The sequence below is a fragment of the Cydia splendana genome, chromosome 17, assembly GCF_910591565.1.
Source record: "Cydia splendana chromosome 17, ilCydSple1.2, whole genome shotgun sequence".
NCBI lineage: Eukaryota > Metazoa > Arthropoda > Insecta > Lepidoptera > Tortricidae > Cydia > Cydia splendana.
This window is the reverse complement of record NC_085976.1, coordinates 7,174,328-7,189,728: the sequence shown is the minus strand read 5'-3', so window position 1 is coordinate 7,189,728 and position 15,401 is coordinate 7,174,328. Positions and strand designations below refer to the sequence as shown.

At 34.2% G+C, this 15,401-nt stretch overlaps 1 long non-coding RNA gene across 1 annotated transcript in view; it reads right to left on the bottom strand.

Moving 5' to 3' along the window:
• Positions 1-1,199: 1,199 nt before the first annotated feature.
• Positions 1,200-15,401, bottom strand: part of LOC134798746 (uncharacterized) — a 245,129-nt gene continuing 230,927 nt past the window's right edge. The window contains exon 2 of the long non-coding RNA XR_010145265.1: positions 1,200-1,643. This is a non-coding gene — a long non-coding RNA (uncharacterized LOC134798746). The remainder of the gene's footprint in view (positions 1,644-15,401) is intronic.

The window sequence follows — 15,401 nt, the reverse complement described above, 5'->3', positions numbered from 1 at the left end:
AGCCATGTCACATAATGTATTGTTTGTCATATTATCATTAGTCCTAAAACTGAATAACCAAACCAAAACCGTAAACTTTTCAGGATTTTCGTAAGGTTATATATAGACAGGTTAGGTTAGGTTAGGTTTGTTTTATGGCAATCCTGAAAAGTATACGCGTTTCTGAACCAAACAAATTATGACTAACGAAAATGCAGACAAACAATACATTATGACTTAAAACTTTTTGGGAAACAAAAAATGTTATCGGAAGCTACAAATGAAAACCGTTATTTTAATACTCAACAATTCACTTTTTCTCTATAGGTGTCGAGCTAATAAGCTCATGCGATGCGAGCTGTCATGCACCAGTTCGAGCAGATACGCCGGTGATTTTTGAAACGCGAACGACGCGCATAAAAATAGCTAGTCTGAAACCGCCCTTATTCACTTGAAGTTCGGATACGTTCGTGACAATCAAACCCGGAAGCACGCTAGCGGCGCGAAACATTCTAGAACGCTGTGGAACATTCCGGGCTCTGGAGACATTTGCAATGCTAATCCGTAAGGTGCGACGTGTTGTTCTCAGTTCGCTACTTCGGTAATGTGGCGGGCGATATGCCGCGCTGTCGCTGTCCGCTCCCGGCGCTCACTTTGCACAATTACGACTAGTGCAGTGTACAGCGGCATGTAAATACCTACTAAAATTGATGGTCCCAATTTGCATCTTGTTCGCACCAAAATAAAGGTGCGATCAATGTCAAATCTATATCTAGATTTTAAAAGTTCAAATAATGTAAAAATGTAATACAACATACAAATTGAAATCCTGCGCAGGGTTGTATTCGTACGTACAACCATTTGAAATCGACAAATCAAAAAATATTCCTCATTTCATTTTCCAAAAATCCTTACCAGATTCTTTAAATTACCTAAGGAATTTTCTAAGGAGCCCGACCTGTAGCTCATTTTCTATCTGTCCGGTTTTCCATCTACTTTTCTTTCTCTCCGTCAATTTAAATCTCCAATCCAATAAATAACTTGTCATTACTTGGGTAATAAAGCGAGGCGATACTTTACTCCGGGGCAAAGACTGCTTCTGCATGTATAAATCGGAAGTCAGACCCCATATGGAGTACTGCTGTCACCTTTGGGCAGGAGCACCTGGATGCCAGCTTGGACCCTTCGACTCAGTCCAAAGGCGCGCTGTAAGAATCGTCGATGATCCCAAACTCACAAGCGGTATTGAACCTTTAAGTCTAAGGAGAGACTTTGCCTCCTTGTGTGTGTTCTACCGCTTGTACAATGGGCTGTGCTCTGAGGAATTATTTGACATGATGCCAACGGCCGCTTTCTATCACCGCACCGCTCGCCGCCGGCAGGGTGTTCATCCTCACACCCTAGAACCTAAATGGTCCCGTACTGTGCGATTTAAGAGGAATTTCCTCCCGCGGACGCTCCCGTTGTGGAATGATCTCCCTTCCGAGGTTTTCCCGAGGGTCTACAGTATGGGGTTCTTCAAAAAAGGAGTGTACAGGTTTTTAAAAGGTCGGCAACGCGCATGCAACACCTCTGGAGTTGCAGGCGTCCATAGGCTACGGTGACTGCTTACCATCAGGCGGGCCGTATGCTTGTTTGCTACCGTTGTGTTATATAAAAAAAAACTTACTGGTGTAGTTGCCTGATTTAAAAATTAAAACGCACCTTTAATTTACTGGGGCTTCCCTAATCTGTCTCAATGGAAGCGGTAAAAGCCACTCTCGGATCGCGTCGGTACGAAATATTTTTTCCTCGCTCCAAGTATTCCGAGATGACATTTTCTGCGTCACTTTTACGGAGAGGCAAGAGTGCTAAAAGGGTGTTTAAATGCCTCCAGGTGGACGGGCCTGAGTGCATCCTTGCGGTGTATTAATGTAGCCCTATACATACACTTGTTCACTTAATATCTACGGACTTTAAGATTTTTTGTTATATTATTACCACGTCTTTTTTGTTGACTTAAAAAATATAAAAGGAAGTGACTTCAAAGGAAACTTGTTAGTTATTCGATTTTCATTACATTTCATGATAGATATTGGTTCACGATGTAATAACGCGCTTTGCAAAAATAATCAAATAATAGTAATTTGAAACCAGGATGAAATATCATATTATTATATATAATATAAATTAGATATAAATATAAAAAAAAAAATATATAAATTATATATAATATATCGAATATATCGAATGGAAAAGAAACTCAAAGAAAAACAAACAAAATATTACTAGTCCTTCGTGAAAATATAAAATTATTCATGACTTTTATTATAGCGGTCAGTGCAAAAGCAACATTTCTCATACCTATTACAATTTACTTCACCAATGTCGATTCCTTTGCTCAAATAAAACAAATTCAACGCTTGCAAAAAAGTTGCATTATCTTGCGCCATAATAATAAAGGTACCTACCTATTTATACTGAGCCATTTTGTAGACATCTTAGTCGCGGCGTTATTAGTCCGTGGGTGTAACGGCAGTCGACAAACTCATGCACGAGCTTATCGAAGCTGTCTCTCGGCGCCAATAATGTAGCGAGGTAAACATGCCCCGTAGGTACACCGTAGCGGCCATTCTGGCTAGTAGAAAAATCCGTCAAATAGTATTGAGCGGTCCGGGCAAGGACCGGAAAACCCCTCTTTACGCTTAATCCTATCCATTCGGTAACCCAATCGATTCGGTTACCGTATCATTCGGTAACCCTATCATACTGTTACCTGATTGTAATGGTAAGCTTATTGAAACGGTAACCTTAACCTTTAACCGAGTTAATCTCAAAACCCAATCGCGATAGGGTTTTTGTTAGGGGTTTTTAACAGGTTTTTATTCAGTTATGGTAACCTTTATTATCGGTTGCTTATAGGTTTGCTACATCCGTATTTAGTGATGTGCCGTCAGTAAAATACTAAAAAAAATAGTAAATTTATTAATTGTTAACTTTGTTAATTTTCTTAATTTTGTTTTAACTTTTATGTTTATTTATTTACTATAATTAATTTATTTCATTAATGATATTTATTTTATTAATAATAATTATTTTATTAATATTTTATCAATAATATTCATTTTATGAATGTAGTTTATTTTATTAATAATATTCATTGTATTAATGTTATTTATATTATTTATTTATTTATTTTGTTTATTTTGTTTATTTTGTTTATTTTGTTGATTTTGTTTATTTTGTTGATTTTGTTGATTTTGTTTATTTTGTTGATTTTGTTTATTTTGTTGATTTTGTTTATTTTGTTGATTTTGTTTATTTTGTTTATTTTGTTTATTTTGTTTATTTTGTTTATTTTGTTTATTTTGTTTATTTTGTTGATTTTGTTGATTTTGTTTATTTTGTTTATTTTGTTTATTTTGTTTATTTTGTTTATTTTGTTTATTTTGTTTATTTTGTTTATTTTGTTTATTTTGTTTATTTTGTTTATTTTGTTTATTTTGTTTATTTTGTTTATTTTGTTTATTTTGTTTATTTTGTTTATTTTGTTTATTTTGTTTATTTTGTTTATTTTGTTTATTTTGTTTATTTTGTTTATTTTGTTTATTTTGTTTATTTTGTTTATTTTGTTTATTTTGTTTATTTTGTTTATTTTGTTTATTTTGTTTATTTTGTTTATTTTGTTTATTTTGTTTATTTTGTTTATTTTGTTTATTTTGTTTATTTTGTTTATTTTGTTTATTTTGTTTATTTTGTTTATTTTGTTTATTTTGTTTATTTTGTTTATTTTGTTTATTTTGTTTATTTTGTTTATTTTGTTTATTTTGTTTATTTTGTTTATTTTGTTTATTTTGTTTATTTTGTTTATTTTGTTTATTTTGTTTATTTTGTTTATTTTGTTTATTTTGTTTATTTTGTTTATTTTGTTTATTTTGTTTATTTTGTTTATTTTGTTTATTTTGTTTATTTTGTTTATTTTGTTTATTTTGTTTATTTTGTTTATTTTGTTTATTTTGTTTATTTTGTTTATTTTGTTTATTTTGTTTATTTTGTTTATTTTGTTTATTTTGTTTATTTTGTTTATTTTGTTTATTTTGTTTATTTTGTTTATTTTGTTTATTTTGTTTATTTTGTTTATTTTGTTTATTTTGTTTATTTTGTTTATTTTGTTTATTTTGTTTATTTTGTTTATTTTGTTTATTTTGTTTATTTTGTTTATTTTGTTTATTTTGTTTATTTTGTTTATTTTGTTTATTTTGTTTATTTTGTTTATTTTGTTTATTTTGTTTATTTTGTTTATTTTGTTTATTTTGTTTATTTTGTTTATTTTGTTTATTTTGTTTATTTTGTTTATTTTGTTTATTTTGTTTATTTTGTTTATTTTGTTTATTTTGTTTATTTTGTTTATTTTGTTTATTTTGTTTATTTTGTTTATTTTGTTTATTTTGTTTATTTTGTTTATTTTGTTTATTTTGTTTATTTTGTTTATTTTGTTTATTTTGTTTATTTTGTTTATTTTGTTTATTTTGTTTATTTTGTTTATTTTGTTTATTTTGTTTATTTTGTTTATTTTGTTTATTTTGTTTATTTTGTTTATTTTGTTTATTTTGTTTATTTTGTTTATTTTGTGGCGATGATAATTTGATAATGAAACTACATATAAAGTAAACTGCGAAATTATAATTATGATGGTTCAATGTATATTCCTTTGCCAATTAAGTATGTATTTTGTTTATTATTCTTATCAGCCTTGAGGTCTTGCGTATGCTATCTCTTTCACACCTACGGAAAGTGAATGAGATAGCAAATTACAGCAGGTAAGAAAATAGTCCTACGCTTATCACTAGATTTGCAGAAAGTCGCAGATCGCAGCATGAATTGTATTGTATTATTTGGCGTGTTTCCACTTGAGACCGTCATTTATTACTCATTGGCAATAACAATAAGATTAAGTCGTGGCGTGGTGAATTTTTTGTCAGCATTTGCTAAACACGTGTGGTAGGCGGTGTGTCAAACGATATTAATATCTATTCATTTCCGTCTAATAATGAATGCAAATTTTAAATATCAGCTGAACTTTTAAAAACACAATGAGTCTCGGTAGTAACTCGGACACTGAAACTACATACTAAACATAATTCGAAAACAGAAAAAATCATAAATACTTTCCCCATTTGTTCCTGCCCAACGTGACCGCCGCGATACATGAGGTGGGGACATATATATGTGCCTATTCCCATCTGTGCCCGGCGGAGAGAAATAGGAATACACCATATCGAGCTATTCCTTATCATACCTTTAAAAACATCTTTTTTAGGGTTCCGTACCCGAAGGGTAAAAACGGGATCCTATTACTAAGACTCGGCTGTCCGTCTGCCTGTCACTAGGCTGTATCTCATGAACCGTGATAGCTAGGCAGTTGACATTTTCACAGATTATGTATTGCTGTTGCCGCTATTACAACAAATACTAAAAACAGAATATTATAAATATATAAGTTGGGCTCCCATACAACAAACGTGATTTCTTTGCTGTTTTTTGCGTAATGGTACAGAACCCTTCCTGCGCGAGTCCGACTCGCACTTGGCCGGTATTTTATTTTTTACATTAAATTAGGCACAGTGAGCCATTGAAGTGTTTCGCTATCCACCATCCGATCAGATCAGCTGAATTGTACCTGATGATTTAGTTATCACATTAAAAGCAATACCGGTATCGACCAATACAAAGACTATGCGGCAGTAAATTAAATTCTTAAGATTTTATTGAATAAAATTAGGTATAAATTAGACAAGAAACTATTATTATTTACTTCTATCTATACGGCACCCAGACTACGTTTTAATCCAGGAATATTATTAAGAATATAAAATCATGATTACATTTACAGTGGAACCTGGATAATTGCAATCTCAAGGGATCGGCCATTTTTTGTCAATTAACCATGTTTTTCATTTAAGCAGGTCGTGTCAATTAACGAGGTTCAAAAAATCGTTGTGTCAATTATAGAGGTTTTCATTAATAGAGGTTGCGTTCTGACAAATTTCTTTTATGGAGGTGCAAATAACCATTGAAAGTAGATTTATTTAGATATTTAGATTAAAAAATTCCCTTGAATTGTAGAAGAAAGTTTTATTAGAACGTAAAAAGCATACTTTGTTTTTGTTTTAATCAAAACTATTTCATCTACTACAGGCTGCGATAGATACCCAATAAATAAAATTAATTCTGGATGAAGATATAAATAAAATGATCATTGCTATTAAAATATTGTTTCTGCTGTCTACAACTACATTATTTCAATTACAGAGGTAATAAGTAAGACTAGTTTCAATAATAGAGGTAAAAAGAAGAGCAAAAATAACGGTTTTTTTCAAGCACAGTGTCAATTATAGAGGTCTTAGTTGCGATGTGGTCAATTACAGAGGCAAAATTACGAAAAGCCCTAAAAATCTAAATTGCAATTATAGAGGTTCCATAATTTCAATTATAGAGGCCTTTTGGTCTCAAGGGACCGGGACCGGACTTTTGGTTGTAATTATTGAGGTTTTCCATTTATCCAGGTGCCAATTAACCAGGTTTCACTGTACTTGATTAAGTATGAGATTATTCTTATTAATTTTTTTATTTGAATAATTTTGACGGGTATAAAATCAACATGATTTTATTCTTAGGAATTCTTATTCAAATAATGATTTTATTCTTGAATGCCCAACACTGCTTACTAAGTATGTATCTATTTAATTTAATCAAAATTATTTCACTTACCAATGTTACAGATACTTAATAAATATAATGAATTCTGGTATTAATGAAAGATTTGAAGTATTAAAATAAGGTTATCACTGCTATAGATAATATATATATATTTTTTTTTCTGCTCGCTGCATTAAGCAAAACAAGGTAAAGTACGACTTTTAGCTGACACAACTCACCGCATCTGAAAACGTTTAAAAGTAATTGCTTATTATAAAATAAGCTCATAATAACTATTATGTCATTTGTCAACAATGGTTAAATATCTACCACACTACCACAATCCGCAAACGCATGTAAGTATCTTTATCACAAAGTGTTTTTTTTAATCACTCTATCTAAAGATAAACTATACCTACCAGTAAAATTACTAGTTAGGTTAAAATTTTTCCTTAAATCAGTCTTTAATCTGTAGGTACATACCAAGTTTGAACCCGAAAATAGAAAAATAATATCTAAGTAGCATTAAAAATATAACTAAATAATAGCAGATATTGCTAGGATAGGATGGTGTATACTTGCAGCAAGCCCTTTTCTAAAAATTCCAAACTAGAATTGCTCCGAAATGAACAAAAACAATAAGAACACACACAGGTATAAAGATAAACAAAGGAATGGCCGCGCTGCGGCTGTCGCTCCAAAATAATACTGTAATCGCTCAATAATGTTTTCAATTTTAGCTTAAGGACTCAAAGTACAATATTGTTTAAATTGACAATAAGCGAAGTTACCGACAAAAAAACGTGTTTGTGCTGGAGACTTAATAGACCGCCCATGCCAACCAAGGTTATTCAATAATAAGTTCAATTTAAGTGTGCGTAAAGATTACAATCGTTTGAACTGGTTCAAAACCTTATTATGAGGTAACTGAATCGACTGGGTTTTTATTTCGGTTACCGGTAACCGAGGTTAACTCGATCTGATACGGTTACCGAATCAAAGTGTTACCTCATCAGACGGTTACCGTTATGGTAGGGGTTTTTATAACCACTTCTAAAATAACCCTATGAAAAACCCCGGTTAAGGTAACCGGTTCCGGTCCCTGGGTCCGGGTCGCGTAAGTGGTAGTCTACTATATATGAAGTGACCGTAACCACTTCGAGTATGTCATTGTGCGGAGTCTACGTAACTAACTTATGAGTTTATCAAAGCGAAGAGCGACCTCAGCCGGCCTATCACAAATCGTCGGTTGAGAATACGTTTGTGCCATATTCATTTTTGGCAAAATCATTTTTAGGGTCCCGTACCCAAAAGGTAAAACGGGACCCTATTACTAAGACTTTTAGGGTTCCGTACCCAAAAGGTAAAACGGGACCCTATTACTAAGACTTCGCTGTCCGTCCGTCCGTCCGTCCATCCGTCCGTCTGTCTGTCACCAGGCTCTATCTCACGAACCGTGATAGCTAGACAGTTGAAATTTTCACAGATGATGTATTTCTGTTGCCGCTATAACAACAAATACTAAAAACAGAATAAAATAAAGATTTAAATGGGGCTCCCATACAACAAACATGATTTTTGACCAAAGTTAAGCAACGTCGGGCGTGGTCAGTACTTGGATGGGTGACCGTTTTTTTTTGCATTTTTTTTTCCGGTTTTTTTTTTCATTATGGTACGGAACCCTTCGTGCGCGAGTCCGACTCGCACTTGCCCGGTTTTTTTAATAATTCCTAAAATAAAAAAAAATGCTATAATTGACAGCAATCGGTTTTAGAAAAAAACTATTTTTCAAAAATGTTGTGCCATATCCTCATTTTGCTATAGGATAATTACACTCTTTTAACAGAAAATCAACACAAAAGTGTGACATATCCAAAACGTTTGTGTCATTAATCATACATTGCACGTTTAACATTTACCTACTCATCAAAAACGGATATGGCAAAATTGAAGCTTTTATTTTATGATTACCACTATATTTACAATATTTGTATGATACTATAAATAGTAAATATATGTGCCTAAATGATAAATAATTTCAATATTTCCTAAATGTAAAACTTTTCGAAAAAAAATTCTTTTCGCTCTCCTGCAAACCATGTAAGTGGCGTGTGGCACAAACGTATTCTCACCCGACGAAATGCGTTCCAGTGTTCTATCCCACAGCCAGTTATTTTAAGCGGTGTGGTGTAGTTGATTCTTCTGAACCACCTAACCCTTGAAGAGCGCTTTTAAATGTTAAAAACTATATTTTTCTGTGATATTGTTTATTGTTACACGGTCCAAAATTTACGCTTTTCGATCTGCTATAGCGGAGTACACATGTTCCATGAACGCATTAACTTATTTTGATGCTGTTACAACAGATTTACCAGGAACATCATTTCAGAAACAGTTCATTATTTATATACTATATGGTATTATAAATATTTCAAAGCTCCGCGTTAGTCTGTGGGTATATAACGGCTGCCAACAAACTCATGAGCTTATCAAAGCAGTCTCGGGGCCTTATTATAGCGAGGTAAACAGCCGTATTCCATTAACCAGAACGGGCATTTTAAGTACCTAGTCCTTGGTCGTAGATGCCTTATCTAACATTTTATGTATGTATTTGCTAATATGTTTCCATCTGGCTTTATCGCCTGTAATATGTAGTATGTAGTAACCTATGGTAGGTAACGCGAGGAAGAATTTTAACGGCACGGCAACTCATAATGATATGTTTATATTTTAATTTTTCATTGGTATCTTTGGAGAGCTAAGATTTTGAGTCATGAATTTCTCAAACATGCTTGAACTTGTTGTGATTATGATGCTAGGCCATAGGCTATATGCCATAATTCATAAATGCCTTGCCTTTGCTGATTGAATGTCGACGTGTAGTATTTAATACACGCCTTTTGATTATCCTAGTCATCGAAAAAAAAATGTCCCTAATATTATTATTTCGAAAAGAACTTTCTAGTGGTACTAACCAGGCCGCGTAGCCAACATGCCAATCGCTTACGCTCCGTAGCGATCAAAACGCGACTGTCACTGTCGCACTAAATGGAAGAGTAATAGAGAGACACAAATCGTTTCGTTGTCGTAGTGATAGCGATTGTCACCTTGGCTAGGCCGGAACATTTTCGCGATGAACGCAACCATAAATACCATGCCAGGGTAACCGAATGAAATCCGCATTGGAATCACTCCTCTCATTATGTACCGGTGTGCGATAGAGACGAGGCTATAACCGTTAAAGTGAACAGCTACGAGTCAATTAGTGTTAGTGGGTGCGTTCCAGAGGCAGGTGATTGCAATATCTTACAGAGTATGGGTGAAAGAACACCATATAAGAATATAAATTGTACATTACGATACAAGTGCGAATTACCTTGTCGCACGTCTATACAACGTTTTACAGTACATATGGCCCTTTAAATTTTCGATAACTATACGCACATATAGTGCTAGTTACCGCCCTAGTGCGGTAGTTAACACTTTACGTGCTTCTGGCTACAGAGCCGTTGGCTAACGAAATTTGAAACGAAAACGTTGGCTAAAAAACCTTGGGCAAGATACGAATTCACGACACAGGGATTCAGTAGTTCGCTGCTCCACATACTGAATTATCGAGACTTACCTATCCCTCCTGAGGTGTGTATCATTTGTTTGTGTATTAAGGATACAATATGGTGGAGATATTCGCTGCAGATAAGTAAGTGTTGGTAAGTTACTTGGTAGAGAGGCAGACTGGTGTCGGTCTGAATCGTGACTCACGCTAGACCGGGTCGTGCCCGGGCCGAGGCGTCCGACATGTCATTTTCTATGACGGCTGATCGGTGATCACGTAGTGCTTTCCATAGAAAACGAAGCGCCGGAAGCTCCGGCCCGGCCCAAGCCCGGTCTAGCGTGAGTCATTCCTTAATCGGGCTCCCTGACTCGCTCGTGCTCTGTGGGCAACTGGAATAACTCCGAGGCATGTTCCGAGAACGGCCAGTGCCTGTTTATTGAAGTACATTATTTATTCCAAGCACTGTTTCACCCATTTTATTTTAAGAGTATTTCAGTTTCATTTCCGTAACTGCTTTAAAGTTACTCTTTGCCGGAAAAGAGGTTATCAATTTGATTGTTTTTAGGGTTCCGTACGCAAAAAGTAAAAACGGGACCCTATTACTAAGACTCCACTGTCTGTCTGTCCCTCTGTCCGTCTGTCTGTCACCAGGCTGTATCTCATGAACTGTGATAGCTAGACACAGACAGTTAAAATTTTCAGAGATGATGTATTTCTGTTGCCGCTATAACAACAAATACTAAAAAGTACGGAACTCTCGGTGGGCGAGTACGACGAAAGGAATAGCATATGATCCATGATAGTGATTTACCTTATTTAGTGGATATTTATTGGTAGTAACACGGTCAGTACAATTTGTTGAAGTGATAAAATTACCAAACAGAATTCCGTAAACAAAAACTGCATGCTGCAAGTGTTTGGATAGCAGTAAATGAAGAACTTATAATTTAGCTGTCTACAAATTTGACATATTTTAGTATAGTTCATTTGTTTCCTGTGAAATTTTCCTGAAACTTCCGAGAACTAATCCAACTTTTTCGAAACTTTTCGCAACCTGCACGTCTATACTATTAATGTGTTTGTATCGAAAAAAGTGCCCATCAGGAATGGTTCTCAATTTTAATGACACTTTTAGCAGCTGCAAATGTAATAAAATAAAATAAGGCAATTTCTTTACCGGCGCGTATTCCTTTTAAACAGTACGTTTTCCAGGCACACACAAATCTTGGTTAGGAACGCTAGGTTTTATTCTCCGGAAAGGCCTAGAAATTTATCTAAATCCGAAAATCTGCACATTAAAGCATGCGCTTGTACTGTTGCTGCGAAAACTGTTAGTGGGGGACTATTATTTTTAATGAATGAGTGTTTTTAAATTTGTTATTTTTAAATGAAAGCATTTATTTAAAGTCTGTCACTTCTATGAGATTTCAACGGGTTTGGCTTTATACGACTAAATAGTAACTGTGCCCGCAGGCCCAACTTGGTGGAATTCGATCTGAGTCAGATCATTTCCTTTTCAGAGATTGATTTTCAGAAATAAAACAGACAATGTTTATTTTTACGAACAGCTTTATAAATTCAAACTTTCGTTAAAATTGGTTTCAAAGTTTAATCGTGAAGACGTAGCAGAGTAGACAGACAGACGATAGGAGCAATTTCTTTCGGAATCCTACCAAATGGACAAAGTAATTTGACTTTAGAATTAAGTAAATATTACATTGTATATTCAAATAGAATTGTCTTACGCCTATTGAAGACGGGTATGGCTGCTATTTAAAAATGAAATGTAAAAGTCCCGCCAGTCCCGATCCGGTCAATGTGGATCACAACAAACTCGCATGTACTCGCTAAGCAATTGCAACATAACCTTGTTAATATTTTATAACTAGAGCGACACGCCAAACCGACGGCGAATAAATTGCAGCGTATAACTTTTACTCGCGACTGTACGCGTAAATTCAAATAAATGAGCAAGGCGGGTTAGTTACGAGGTATTTATTCTTATAAATCGGACTTTACGCGGGGGCCGTAAAGAAGAGTTTTCTGCGGCCTCTTCGCCTACAGGTAATGTGGAGCTCAATTCGACATTATAATGTAACATTACATTACCATTTATGGCTTAATACCGGGTGTGGCCTGTAACACAGGCAAAAAATTTAAACATAGATTGTACTCCTCAAACGGTGACACTTTTGTTCAACAACTTTTAAAAATTATGAAGTATTTAGAGTCGCTATTTTTCATACAAAATAAATATTATCTTCAATGGACGACATCGCCACGCCATATCATTGTGATTGACGTTACTTGTCACGCCTTAAACATAACAAAATTCGCAATACATTGCGTCTTAGAATAAACTTTAAAGTGTATTAAAAATCAAACCACAAGTTATTTTTAAAAGTGGATGAACAAATGTTGGTCAGTCTGAGGAGTACAGCCTACAGTTAAATTTTTTGCTCGTATTACAGGCCACACCCGGTATAATAATACATATGTCTACTTTCAATTGTTTTATTTTATGAACCTATGTATCACCACAGGACAGGCTATGCCTAATGTGGGGGCCAGCATAAATGTAATATTGATATAATTTTATTTCTGAAATAAAACATTTGTATTTTTGTATTTTGTACATTTGTATTTGAAAGCCATTGCAAGATTTACTGTTATTAGCAAATATTAAATATTTTTTTAAGCAGATTAGGTGTTTGTCTCGCTAATAAATTACTTTAGTATGAGTATTAGGAAAAAAAACGCAAAATAAAAACTGAGATGGCATTTTTTGCCCTATTGTAACATTGAGAAGATCTTACAAATTCAGCTGTCATGTAAACGTCGTATAATGATCACTTGTGACTCAATGATCATTATCTCAAGTACCGATGTCACCCGCAGATTCTCAAGTGTTCAAGTAACTAGGTATATACTTAAAGTTGAAGTGAATGGTAATTTTTCATAGAAACATTACAAAATTTGGTATATGGCGAGATGAAATTAAAACTTTACGAATGTAGCCTTTGCAAGTGTGTACATTTTGATGCGTGTTGCTGCTGCTCGTTTCAGAGAGGGTAAAACATGGTTATGGGAGATTTAGTAGGTACATATATGTAGCTGCAAAAACTATTCGAATAACACTTGGTAAACTAATATGTTAGGAGTATAGAACGTTTTCATTTTTTATCATAAACCTTTTATTAAGTATTATTCATTATATTAAGATGTGTAGTACCTAGTTAAATATGAAATATATTTTGAAAAAAGTTACTGCTGCGCGCAAAATGGTCCACTGGATTATAGGAACAAGGTCTTGTTAAGTATTAGATATCGGAGTGAACCCTGAGACCCGAACTCGTTGATGCATGCAGCGGGAAACACATTGATACATAAAAGTAAAAATACGTGCAAACTTAATTAAACGGCATTAGGTAGTTAAATAGGTACCTACTTAAAAATATAAACATCATAGGCATCATAATTATATAGGGTTGAACCGTAAAATTAGATTTATGTTTAACATCATAGGAGCTACGAATCACTGTTTTATTTCATGGTTTCAATTCAAGTATATAATGTAGGTATTCAACATTGCCGAACTTCGCTATTTTAACAAGAGATTTCCCCAAATATTATTAGATCCGAACGCTTACAGCCGCGGTTCTGTGGATCGAACGGTATCATCGGACATTCAAAAAGGACCGAGGTCCCAAAAGACCCGTCACCTACCCGGCCGTATTCTGAAACGAAATTTCATTGCTAATGTAAAACCACTTCATTACTTTTATTACAAAAATAATGTGAGAAGGGAAAGCTCCAAGCTTGCTAGATTAAAAAAGTCAGTCAGTCGATTGTAAAATAAATTTTACATATAAATAAATGTACCTACAGCTACTGATGGATTAATGTTAGTTTGTGGGTAGCAGCTGCTACATAACAGCTGTAGTAGGTAGGTATACTCTGGCACACCGAGTTTGTACGTAGAAAAAGGCGCGGAGTTCAAATTTTCTACAGGAGGGCAACCCTTCGCGCCTACATTGTTTAAATTTGCCGCCTTTTTCTTTCTACTGACAAACTGCCCAGAACCAGTGGGACCAGAATTTAGTAGCTGAGGCTTGTTTAATATGCTCAGATGAAATAAAGATTGTTTTTATTATTCATGAAATCAGTTTTACGTAAATACTGATGTTAATGGCGTCTAAAATACGTTCACGATAGTGATTTGGAACAAACACTCATAAAATAAGCCAATTGCGAACGTTCAAGCTTTCAAACCGAAGGTGTCAAATCCTGGCTCGTTCGGTAGAATTTTCCGGAACTTATTAACGGAGTATTACAATACAGTGGAACCTCGATAACTCGAACCTCGATAAAGCGAAATCCTCGTTAACATGAAATAAAATGCCATTCCCTTCCCTTCAAACCTCCATAACTCGAAATATTTAACTTCACTAAGACGAAGTAACCAACGATTCCCTTCACGACTTTTCGATAAAATTTTGGCACGCCAAATGCATAGTTCAGAATCTTGTCCTCGGAGTAGGACTGTGCTGAGGTTCCTATTGTGATATTTTTCGTCGTCCTTACATTTAAATTGAACCCCGAAGATTCGCGAATGGGAATTTTTATTCGCCGTTCTATGTGTGACCCCTTTGACGAAAAAAAAGTCAGATTCGCAAAATGCCATATAGTTTTTTAATAAAAATTCTCAAAAACGAAACGTCTAACCTCCAAATGTTTTCCGTCACGAATTATCATGTTAATGTTTTTGTATGTCTAAATTTATTGGACTGGGCCCTGTGGTAATATTATACAGTATGTGATAAGTTCTTAATACTAAAATATTACTTACATATTTTAGGTATAACTGAAAAAAAAGCAATCTGAAACATACAACATGTTCCATGCAACGCAATAAATTCTCAAGAAATACCTCCCTGAAATGGATGCCTATCATGACCCGGATCCAGCCCAGGGGTTTCGGGATATCCTGCTTAGAGTTGTTCCGTTCCGGTCAACACTAAGCAATAAAACGGCTAACGAAATAATTTTTTTGAAATAAAGGTTGTTACGTGTCCCGTCTAAAGCCGTGCAGTTATCGGGAATATTGCGTTGCAAACAATTAAATACCTACTGCTAACGTTATAAATTATCAGTAAATACTTTCCTCACTAAAATTTAATATTTAAAC